Genomic DNA, 9,719 nt, shown 5'->3' with positions numbered 1-9,719 from the left:
AAAAAATCAAAATTTATTTTTAGAAATATTAATTAACAACTATAAATATAGACCATTGATCTTAATCTAATGGTTAATATTAAAGTAATCATCCATGGGTAGTAACCATTAAGAGTGCCCCTTATATATTTATAGTGGAGTAATCATGGAATTAATAAATAAATTATGAATTAAAAAGTTTAATAAATAATTCGGTTAATTGGAGCTTCGTATTATAGGTTCATGGTCCTCGGGTCGCCTTTGTCCTACATTGTCAATGATAAGGAGTCATAGGGAAGATTAATAGATAAAATGACTAAATTGCAAATGAATTAATTTTCCAAGGCAAGGAGATAATTATGTGATAATTATGGGCAATTCATTAATTGTGAATTAATTAATTGCTTAACTAATTAGTTTTTATTTGAAAAACTTTATATTAGTTAAAATAAATAATAATCATGTTTGGTTAATATTTGGGAGAGTTTAATTATTATCTTATTATAAGATAATTATTTAAAATTGATAGTATTTTTTTATGAAAATGTTAATTTTGAATTAACTGATATTTATTTTGAGAATAAATATGTTGTCTTAAAATTAATTAAACAAACAAATTAGAAAATCAGAGATAGTAATAAGTGGCGCCACACATGTCTGTGCCACATCCCCAGGATTTGAATATTGAATTTCAAATTAATTTTGTTTATTTAATTATTCGTTTTTAAATATGATTTAAATTAAATAATTACTAGGTTATAACTGATCGGTTTTAATTTAATTAAATAAATAATATTAAAATAGTTTTAATCATCTTTATAAACCTGAAAAGAAGCGATTCATTTCTAAGTTAGTTGTTTCTAGGTTGAAATTCCGTTTTTAGTAATTACAAAATTAATTAAACCATGTGAATTAATTAAGGTGTGGAATGGTAATTAAATGTTGAAACAAATTTCAGATCTGCCGGGACAAAATTTGAACTTGTCACGACAGAAATTGAACACAATATACCATTATGGTGTTCATGCTATAAGTTAGTTAGACAAACTAACTGATTAATAGACCCAGCAATTTCTCACACGGATCTGCACGACTTACTCTCCAAATTGCGTGACTTATGATCATAAATGATAGATTACTAGATCAATTAACTCGAAGGTTAATCTAAAAACTTATAACAGTAGTTGCCTTCAGATATGATCCATATTGCATACTATCTCTACTTTAGAAATCTCTAAAGAAAGGATTTAGAAGAACATTTTTGGTGACAAACACTCAGACATTTTATTACTTTGTAATTCTTTGCCTTACACAAAGAGAGATGATGGCCTTATATAGCCATGTACTCAAACATACAAACCTAACCCACCCTAGTCAAAACAAACCATGGTTGGGACAGGTTAAGGGATAAGATTCCCCGACAAAAGCATAAAGTAAAACATAAAGATAAAGGATAAGATTCCCTGACCAAAGACTAAAAGACACAATATTTATTTAAAGATTGTCTCATGGCTGGCCTCATAGTCAGAGTCATATGATGGGTCGTCATGAAGTGGGTTCCATCCTGTCGGTTCTTCTTCATCTTGATCACTGCCTGTTGGAGGGCAGGCATCGTAGTCTGTATACCCCATGTTCCATTATTTTCCTGTGTATTGGAAGAGATAAGGATCTTACATATCTGCAGTGTCAGCATATGGGTCTTGAGAATCTTCAAAGTAAGTATTTTTTTCGCAAAATTACCCCTTCAGTGTCGGTTAATTTGTATAGTGACATATATTTTTACTCTAATGTTTCTTCGAGATTGGTGGCCTGATTTGTTTCATTTTTAGAAATATGGAAGGCTTCAAGGGCCCTCGTTATTTTGCGAGTATATTCGGAAGGGAACGTCTCCCAAGGAGCGTCTTCTTCTGGCTTGGGCCATAATTCAGGAGGTATAATCTGATTTTTCTCAAACATACTTTTTTGGATGTCCATGTATTCTTGGCCCCCAAGATCGCATAATGGCTCTTCTTTTGACCCGTAGACTTCAAATGCAAGATTGATAACTATACTATGTTTTTCATCAAGCTTGAATTAAGACTAAGAAAGAGAACAGTAGAACAGTTCATTAGGCTTGCAACATTTGGGCCTGGTGGGTAGATAAAAAGTGAGCCTGTTATTTTGGACCTTTTTCCATTTTTCCAATGGGGAGAACCAGGACAGAATGTCCATTTGGACTTTGTAAGCTGGTTTGAACCTTTCTTGGTCCAAGAAGGATTTTATAGATGTGTGCAAGGCCATAGTTTGTACCTCGACAACTATGGTAAAAACACTGGCCAAATACCAGAAAATGTGAGCTACTAGTTTTGGTGTGAAGATAGCATCTCGAAGAGGTAGGATTTAGGAAAATGGTTACTTTGGATGGATTCCAAAGTCATTTTGTATAGGTGGTCCAAGTTTGGAAATCATAAAATTTTGAAGAAAGATTGCTCTGTGAGTTGCTCTTTCTCTGGTTGATTTTTTGGATGTTTTCGAAAGGATATTTTTTGCATCCCAGGGAAAAGATTGGTTGTGTGTGACAGAGTAGGAAGAAGCCATCATGAATATGATTGGGATGGTATGTGATGATTTTTGGACGACAATGGGGATGGTTCTTAGTGAGTATCCTGAGGCTATATTTATAGCCGGGGCGATTTGGATAAGAAATCAGCCACAATATTGTATTTGCCTTGAATGTAATGTCAAAAGAGTAGTTGTCAAACCAGACTGCCAATCTCAAAAGTTGGGCATTTTTCGTTTTGCTCTTTTTTAGACCAATCATTCCTTTTGACGCGACAAAGTCCGTTTCTACCAAGAAATGATAACCTATCAGATGGAATTCAAATTTTGTAATACCCATCTTTATCGCCAATAATTCTTTTAGGGTAGAATGATAGTGGAGCTGAGAGTCTTTGAATTGGCCACTCTTGTATCCACATATTTTTCTTTTCCTTGTCTTGTCTTGTTCAAGTAGGATAGCTCCCCAATACCGGTCACTAGCGTCTGTCTGCAGGATTCTTTTTCCATCAAAACAAATTTACAAATGTGGTAGTGTCTGCATTATCTCCTTTAGTTTTTTGACTGCTACAGTTTGCTCTTGTGACCATGGTGGAGTTTGCTTTATAAGCATGTCACTGAGTGGTCTTGTCATTTTCGAAAGTCGCGGGACAAAATTCGATAAATAGTTTATAATTCCGAGGAACTGTTGGATTTGGTTTGTGAAGTCCTTTTCAGGAAACTTTAACAACTCTTAGGCTATGTGTAGTTGGGCTTCATATTGGCCTTTAATACGCTTCATCCCTAGAAAGTCAATTTGGGCTTGTCCAATGATCATCTTCTTTTCGGATAACATGTCCCCATGGGCTTCTGTGAGAGAGATGAACTGGGCCAGAAGATTGTGATGGGCTTGTTCATCTTGTGAGAAGAGAAAAATATCATAAATGTAGATTAGGGCCTTATCTAGAATGGGGCCATAGATTTTAGTCATGTCCTTTTGGAAGGGGCTGTTTTGAGACCAAAGGGAAGGACAGTCCATTGATAGTGGTGATTTGGAATGCAGAATGTCGTTTTGGGCCTATATTCTTCTTTGATACCCAACTGCCAAAATCCCGCCTTTAGATTGAATTTCGAAAATATTTGAGCCTTTGAAAGGCTTGCAAATAAGGAATTCTTGTTTGGTAGGGGGAATTTATCATTTGCCGAAAATTCATTCAAGGGCTTATAATTGATGACCATCCTTGTTTTCCCCGAGCCTGCTCCGATCTCTTATTGACGTAGAAAGCATGGCATGCCCATGAAGAGGTGGTTGGTTCGATTAATCCTTGTTGTTGTAGTTTTTTGCATTCCTCGGTTTCCATTTTCTAATGCTCTGGGTTCATGCCTGGGTGACTTGCCTTGGTAGGGTTAACATCTTCATTGAGCTTAAATGGTAAACTGATGAAGAACTGATGATTTTTTCAAAGAGGGCGTTCACATTTTTTGAGGAATTCGGCATCACTTGTGGCACATGAATTTTCTATGAGCTGTGTCTGACCTTGGAGAATGGATTAGGAGGCATGAGAAAATAGTTTGGTATGGATTCCCATGGAGTAAAATGTTGTTTGTAGACGAGGACACCAGGAAGGATTCGTAAACCATTTTTCTTGGTGTAGACATCAAAACCAACAATTAGATCATTCCCTGGTAATTTTGAGCCAATTACTCTGTAAGTGATAAAGCACCCTGAGAAGAACTGTAATTTAATTGGTTTACTGACGAGCTCTGTACAGAAGATGCTTCCATTTGCACCGTGGAAGAATTGTTTTTCTTTCCTCCAATATTCTGGAGGGAGAACATCAGGGTTCATCATGGTGTATGATGCTCCCGTATCGAAGAAGGATGCTACTTTGACTGGCCGAGCATACTTTGTAGAGAGGATTTGCATGGAGATGATTGGCGATGGTTGTATTGTATTGATAGCTGCCATGTGGTAGAATTCATCTGAAGCTTTTTTTGTTCGAATGCACAAAGGGATTCTAGGTCATTCTCTTCGAGATATATGACCATTGTTTATTGAATGTGGGAGATTAGTTTGGCAGTTTTCCCTTTGGGACATTGCTTGACATAATGTCCTTTGTCGCCACAGATGAAACATTTGTCGGAATTCTTCCTGAAAGAGCACTTCCTCCTTAGAAACTTGAATGAGCGACGTCCTTTTTCTTTTGAGGATTTAAAGGTCTTAAAGGTTTTAAACCTTTTTTTGTGTTTCCTTTTTTTTCTGGAAGACAAGAACATGCACATTCTTATGGACATTTGATTCGTAGGTCCTTTTGGCTGTAAACCTTTCCAAGCTTCTTGGATTGTTTCATGAATTCTTGGATAAATTTGTGCTGAGAGCACATCTTTTCCAATGCCTTTAGAACTAGTTGATAGATTTCTCCAATCGTAGCATCAGCTAGGGTTCTTCCTATTCTTGAGAGAAGTCCAAATGTTTATTCTCCTAGTGGTTCTAGTATGGAAGAAGGAAAGCCTGTTTTAGATTTGGATCACCAATTCTGCCTATTTGGTATAACCGTTGAGTCATCTTTTTGTAATGCTTCTCGAAATCTCTCTTATCCCTTGAACATCATTTTAGTTTAAAGAATTATGCGCGTAGTCTTTCAGTGACTTGAGCGTCCTGTCCACAGAATTCGATATACAGATAGGTCAGGGCATTGGTGACAGATGGAAGTTGTAAAAACATCATTTGCCTGTAATCGCCCAGACTTGTCCACCATACTTGTCCACCAGTCTTTTAGGGTGCTTGTACAACGGGAAACAAAGATGAGGAGAATCATTCCTGTCTCTGCTTCTGGTCTTTGTGATTCTAGGCTGAGCCAAGCCTGAAACTCTTGGAACCTTTCGCGCCATTTTGATGGAGGGAGGTCATCTAAAGTAAAAGTTTGAAAATTTGAACCTTTACTCTTAAATTTTTGGGGAACATGTGGTGTTGTTGATTCATTTCCACTTTCGTCTTCACTTGTGATGATTGGTTCGGTCTGTGAGTATGATTCAGCAAGTTGAACCATCAGATGTGGAAACGCTCCATCATCATCCCTGGATAAGTTTTTACAGGATAAGCTCTCGAGATCACTAGGTATAGTATCATCAGAAGTTGAGCTCATTTCTTCAGACCAATCATCTGAAGAATTGTCTGAACTAGCCGAAGATCTTTGATCGTCTGAGTCTATTTCATTTTCTGCGATGTGGAGAGTGCTTGTATGTCAAATCATTTGTGACAGAGGATTTGTGGCTGGATGAACCATAAGTTGCTTGAGTTCGTCTGTCGATTGGCTTGGTGAATCTTTCTTCTTCCCCTTTTTTGTCTTCTGTTGTTGGTTTTCATTAAGCATGCATCTTAATCTTACAATAGAGTCCTCTTGCATAGATCCAGTAATAGGAAAAGGCTAGGAGGTTTTTGGTATTTTAGCAAACTGCCAAGGGACCGGCGACGTAGTTATCCCGAATGGGGACAAGGTTCCCAAATAGCTAGTTGAAGGAGCCTCTGTCGGTTCTTGTTGGCAGAACCGGTTCTTGAGGGATTCATATTGAGTTTTAAGGCTGTTTATCTCGGCTTCTTTTGCCAGGAATACTGGCATCGGGACTGAGTTTGCTTTGATGATGGCTATAAGCTCTTCATGAGTCTGTTGGATCTTTGCAGTGAGTTTATCGATGACTGTGGTCTAAGATTGTTTTACTGCCGTCTCTATTTTGGTATTTTGTAACTCGTCTTGCTGTGAGACCTTGTTTTGGGCAATCATATTTTCTGATTGCCAGTTGAGAACTTCTTCGGCCGGAGATACTTTTTTGAGAGACCCATCCGCGTTCCTAGTTGTGGGGTTTTGAACTTTTGGCTGGTGAGAGACCGTACCTTGGTCGTCTTGTTTATCAAATTTCTTGAAAGGAGGAAAATCTGACTCATAATCAGTAGTATTCATCATACATACTTGTGGAATTTGTTGTAACTAATTTTGAGCAGGAAAAGCATCTCCATGATGTTGCATCCATTTTGCTGCATTTTTGTAGCATGGCAAAATGTTCTGTTGAGAAGCCGAAAGTGGAGGCTCTTGGGAGCCTTTTGGAGGAAGCTCGATGTCCCATCCAGTTGGTTCTGGAGGAGAGTCAGGTAAGTCATTGGGAGTAGAATATTTGACTATATAGTCAAACTTTCCAGAGGTTTGGCCTAACAATCCTATTCCTTTTTCTCATTGATCTAGCTGTTGCTTAAGTCATTTTCCTGAGCTCAAACGTCGCTTTGGCTTTGGGAGGTCTTCTTCTACTTTTAGGCAGCTTTTGCAGTCGCAAACATCCCAATACTTATGTCCATCCGAAGATTCGAAAGCATAAATAGGGCTGCCTTGAGAATCAAACGATTAAATTTCCACATCAGCTGGTGTGATAGAAGTCATCATATACTGGGTGGTAAAGAAACTGGGAGTCTTTGTTTGAGTTCTGTCAAAGATTATTTCGACAGAGCCATCTTCTTTCTTGTGATAAGATTGTTCATGAAGAATCTGGACAGGTTTTTGAGGTTGATGGAGCATCTCATAATTTATTATCCATGAACTGGGCAAAATCTTCATAAGATCATCTGTAGAGATTTGCCTTGGAATATGAGTGCATGTTGGAACTTGGGTAGAGTCTACCGAGACCAGTAATGCTTCTTCATATGTTGGCAAAGAAAGATCCAGAGCATGATCTTGGAGTTTGTATGCCATCTGGTAGTGAAGAGTAGCTCCAATGGAAGTAAGATCTTGGTCAATTCCAGAAAGTTGGACCTCTACTTTGAAAGTATCAGTCAAGCGGTTGTTTTTGAGAGACATATCAAAGTTAGGAAACATTGTAGTTATTACTGTTTTTGCATTTAATATAGTTTCTATTGCTTCATGGCTTTCATGTTGGTGTTTCCTCAATCGGGTGTCGAGCAGACCCATTCGGCAGCCGATTGGAAGGCCCTTTCGGTCATGAAGAGAAATAGCCAAATGAATGGCACCAAAATGAATATGGGTGAATCCTTGCGCAATCCACTCGGGAATAAATTCAAAAGGGATTTGTAAAGCAACGAATTGGACCTCAAGAGTAGGTCTCAATTGACACTCGCTAAATTTAGAAGCTTGGATATATTCTTTTGGGGCTTTGTAGGATGGCTTGATGAGCGCTTTAATGGACTGGGTAAAAGGAGTAATGGAATACAACAAATTTTTACAAGGTTCAGAAACCCTTTCGGATAACCTACTCCTTGGCCCACGCCCAGAGAATAAAACCAATTAATAAAGAATCACAAGTACAAAATATTGACTTCAACAAAACAAGACTCCCTCTAGAGAATTGCCGCAACTTTGTTGTACTTCTCTTCACTAATCTGATTCTGATTGAAACGATCAACCACTTGAACTCCCTTCAATGGCCAGCGAGTGCTTGCATCCTCCCGGCACGGGGCTTGTAAAAATCCTCTCCCAAAGACTATAAAAATTGTGTTCAAATTACAACATGTATTCACTCATGAAAGTGATTTAAACTCACCACAAAACTAAACACTTATTTTACTACAAGATCACGTGAATACAATGATCTTGAATACAAACAAGGAACTCTCACAAATATTACAATTCACTCACAAACTATGCATCCAAGAGTTCACTTTTTCTCCAGGACTTAGAAGCCTATTTGTAGAGTCCAGTTCATGCTCAGAAAGGCGGAGAAAGAATCTCCTAATATAAGCAAGAATATTTGAAGATATTATTGATTAATAAAGATTTTCCATTTTTAGGTGATTCTTATCCGACAGATATGGATTTGGTGGAGACAGCTAATACCTGTGTCAGGTCAAATTTCTCAAGATAGAAATAACAATTAATTACTTCAAAGATTTAGTTTCTTGAAGTTTATTCCCTTGAGAATCACGAAAAATAAAAGACAAATTTTCCAGAAATGATTTTGAGTAAGCACAAAATATTTTATTTATATAACAAAGGTACAAATTCCCTTTTTAAACATATTGTGATAAAATCAAGCTAAATAAGTTATTATATGAAAACCTTACAAATTAATTCAAGACATTAATTTTTGAAAATCATAATAATAGGAATTTAAAATTATCTTTTAAATAAAAAGATATTTCTATAAAATTTGCCAATTTTAGGATTTACAATCTCCCCTTTTGGCAATTTTATAGAAAACGCATATCTATTTTTTTAAAAGATCCTGCATAAAACAAGTTAGTGCTTAAATCCACATATAGTGAAAAGAGTCTCGAAATGACTCTCCCTGCCAAATATAACCAAAGCACTAAAACAATAACCAAAACAAGGAACAATCGTAGGTCATAATCAAAGCACCAAAAATAGAGTACTCTCTCCCCCCCTCGTTGTCTAAGAAAATTCCAAAGCAAAATGAAATGAAAAAAAAAAAGTGGATGGAGAAGAACTATAACCGTCATGGAGCTGGAGTGGTAGATGCATTGATGATCACCAAAGAAGCCAGAATTTGGCACCGAGAATCCTCCATGGCAGGGAGCCACTCAGTGAGTTTGGTAATACCTGTCTAGATAGAAGTAAGAGTAGTCTGAACATTAGAGGAGTCAAGCTTGACATCTCCAGACCCAGAACCAGCCAAATTAATGCCCTTAACCTTTCTAGCTTTGGAGGTGGAACCACTGCCTCGAGTTTTCATGGCTGTTAGAAGAAAAACAAAAGGAGACACACAAAGAACAAAAACCTAAAAAACTTGGGCACAAGTGAGCAAGAAAGAAAACAAGAAACACTTCGAACCAAAAAGCCAAAGGGAATCCGAATATATAGAGAATTCAGTGAACAAATGAGGCATGTTCGAAAATGGGTAACTAAAAAATGGGTAACCGAATTTAGTGTGATAAATGCCAAAATGTCTCTTTTCTTAAAAAAAAAATATACTCTCGCACGAAAAATATTGATATTCGTCATCATTTTATCAGGGAACTTGTTGAAAACAAAACTCTGATTTTGGAATATGTTGAGACTAACAAACAAATTGTAGATATTTTTACTAAAGCTCTAAACACGGTCATATTTGATTCCCTTAGGAAATACTTGGGGGTTTATTTTATTTGAAATTTCCAATAATTGAGTGTTGAAGAAGATTTTTGGAGATATTAATAGCACTTGTATTATCACAAAAAATGGTTAAAGTTTTAAGATCAAACCCATAGTCAGCCAACATTTGTTTCA

This window comes from Humulus lupulus, chromosome 2, assembly GCF_963169125.1.
Source record: "Humulus lupulus chromosome 2, drHumLupu1.1, whole genome shotgun sequence".
Classification (NCBI taxonomy): domain Eukaryota; kingdom Viridiplantae; phylum Streptophyta; class Magnoliopsida; order Rosales; family Cannabaceae; genus Humulus; species Humulus lupulus.
Note: the sequence above shows the minus strand (reverse complement) of the source record.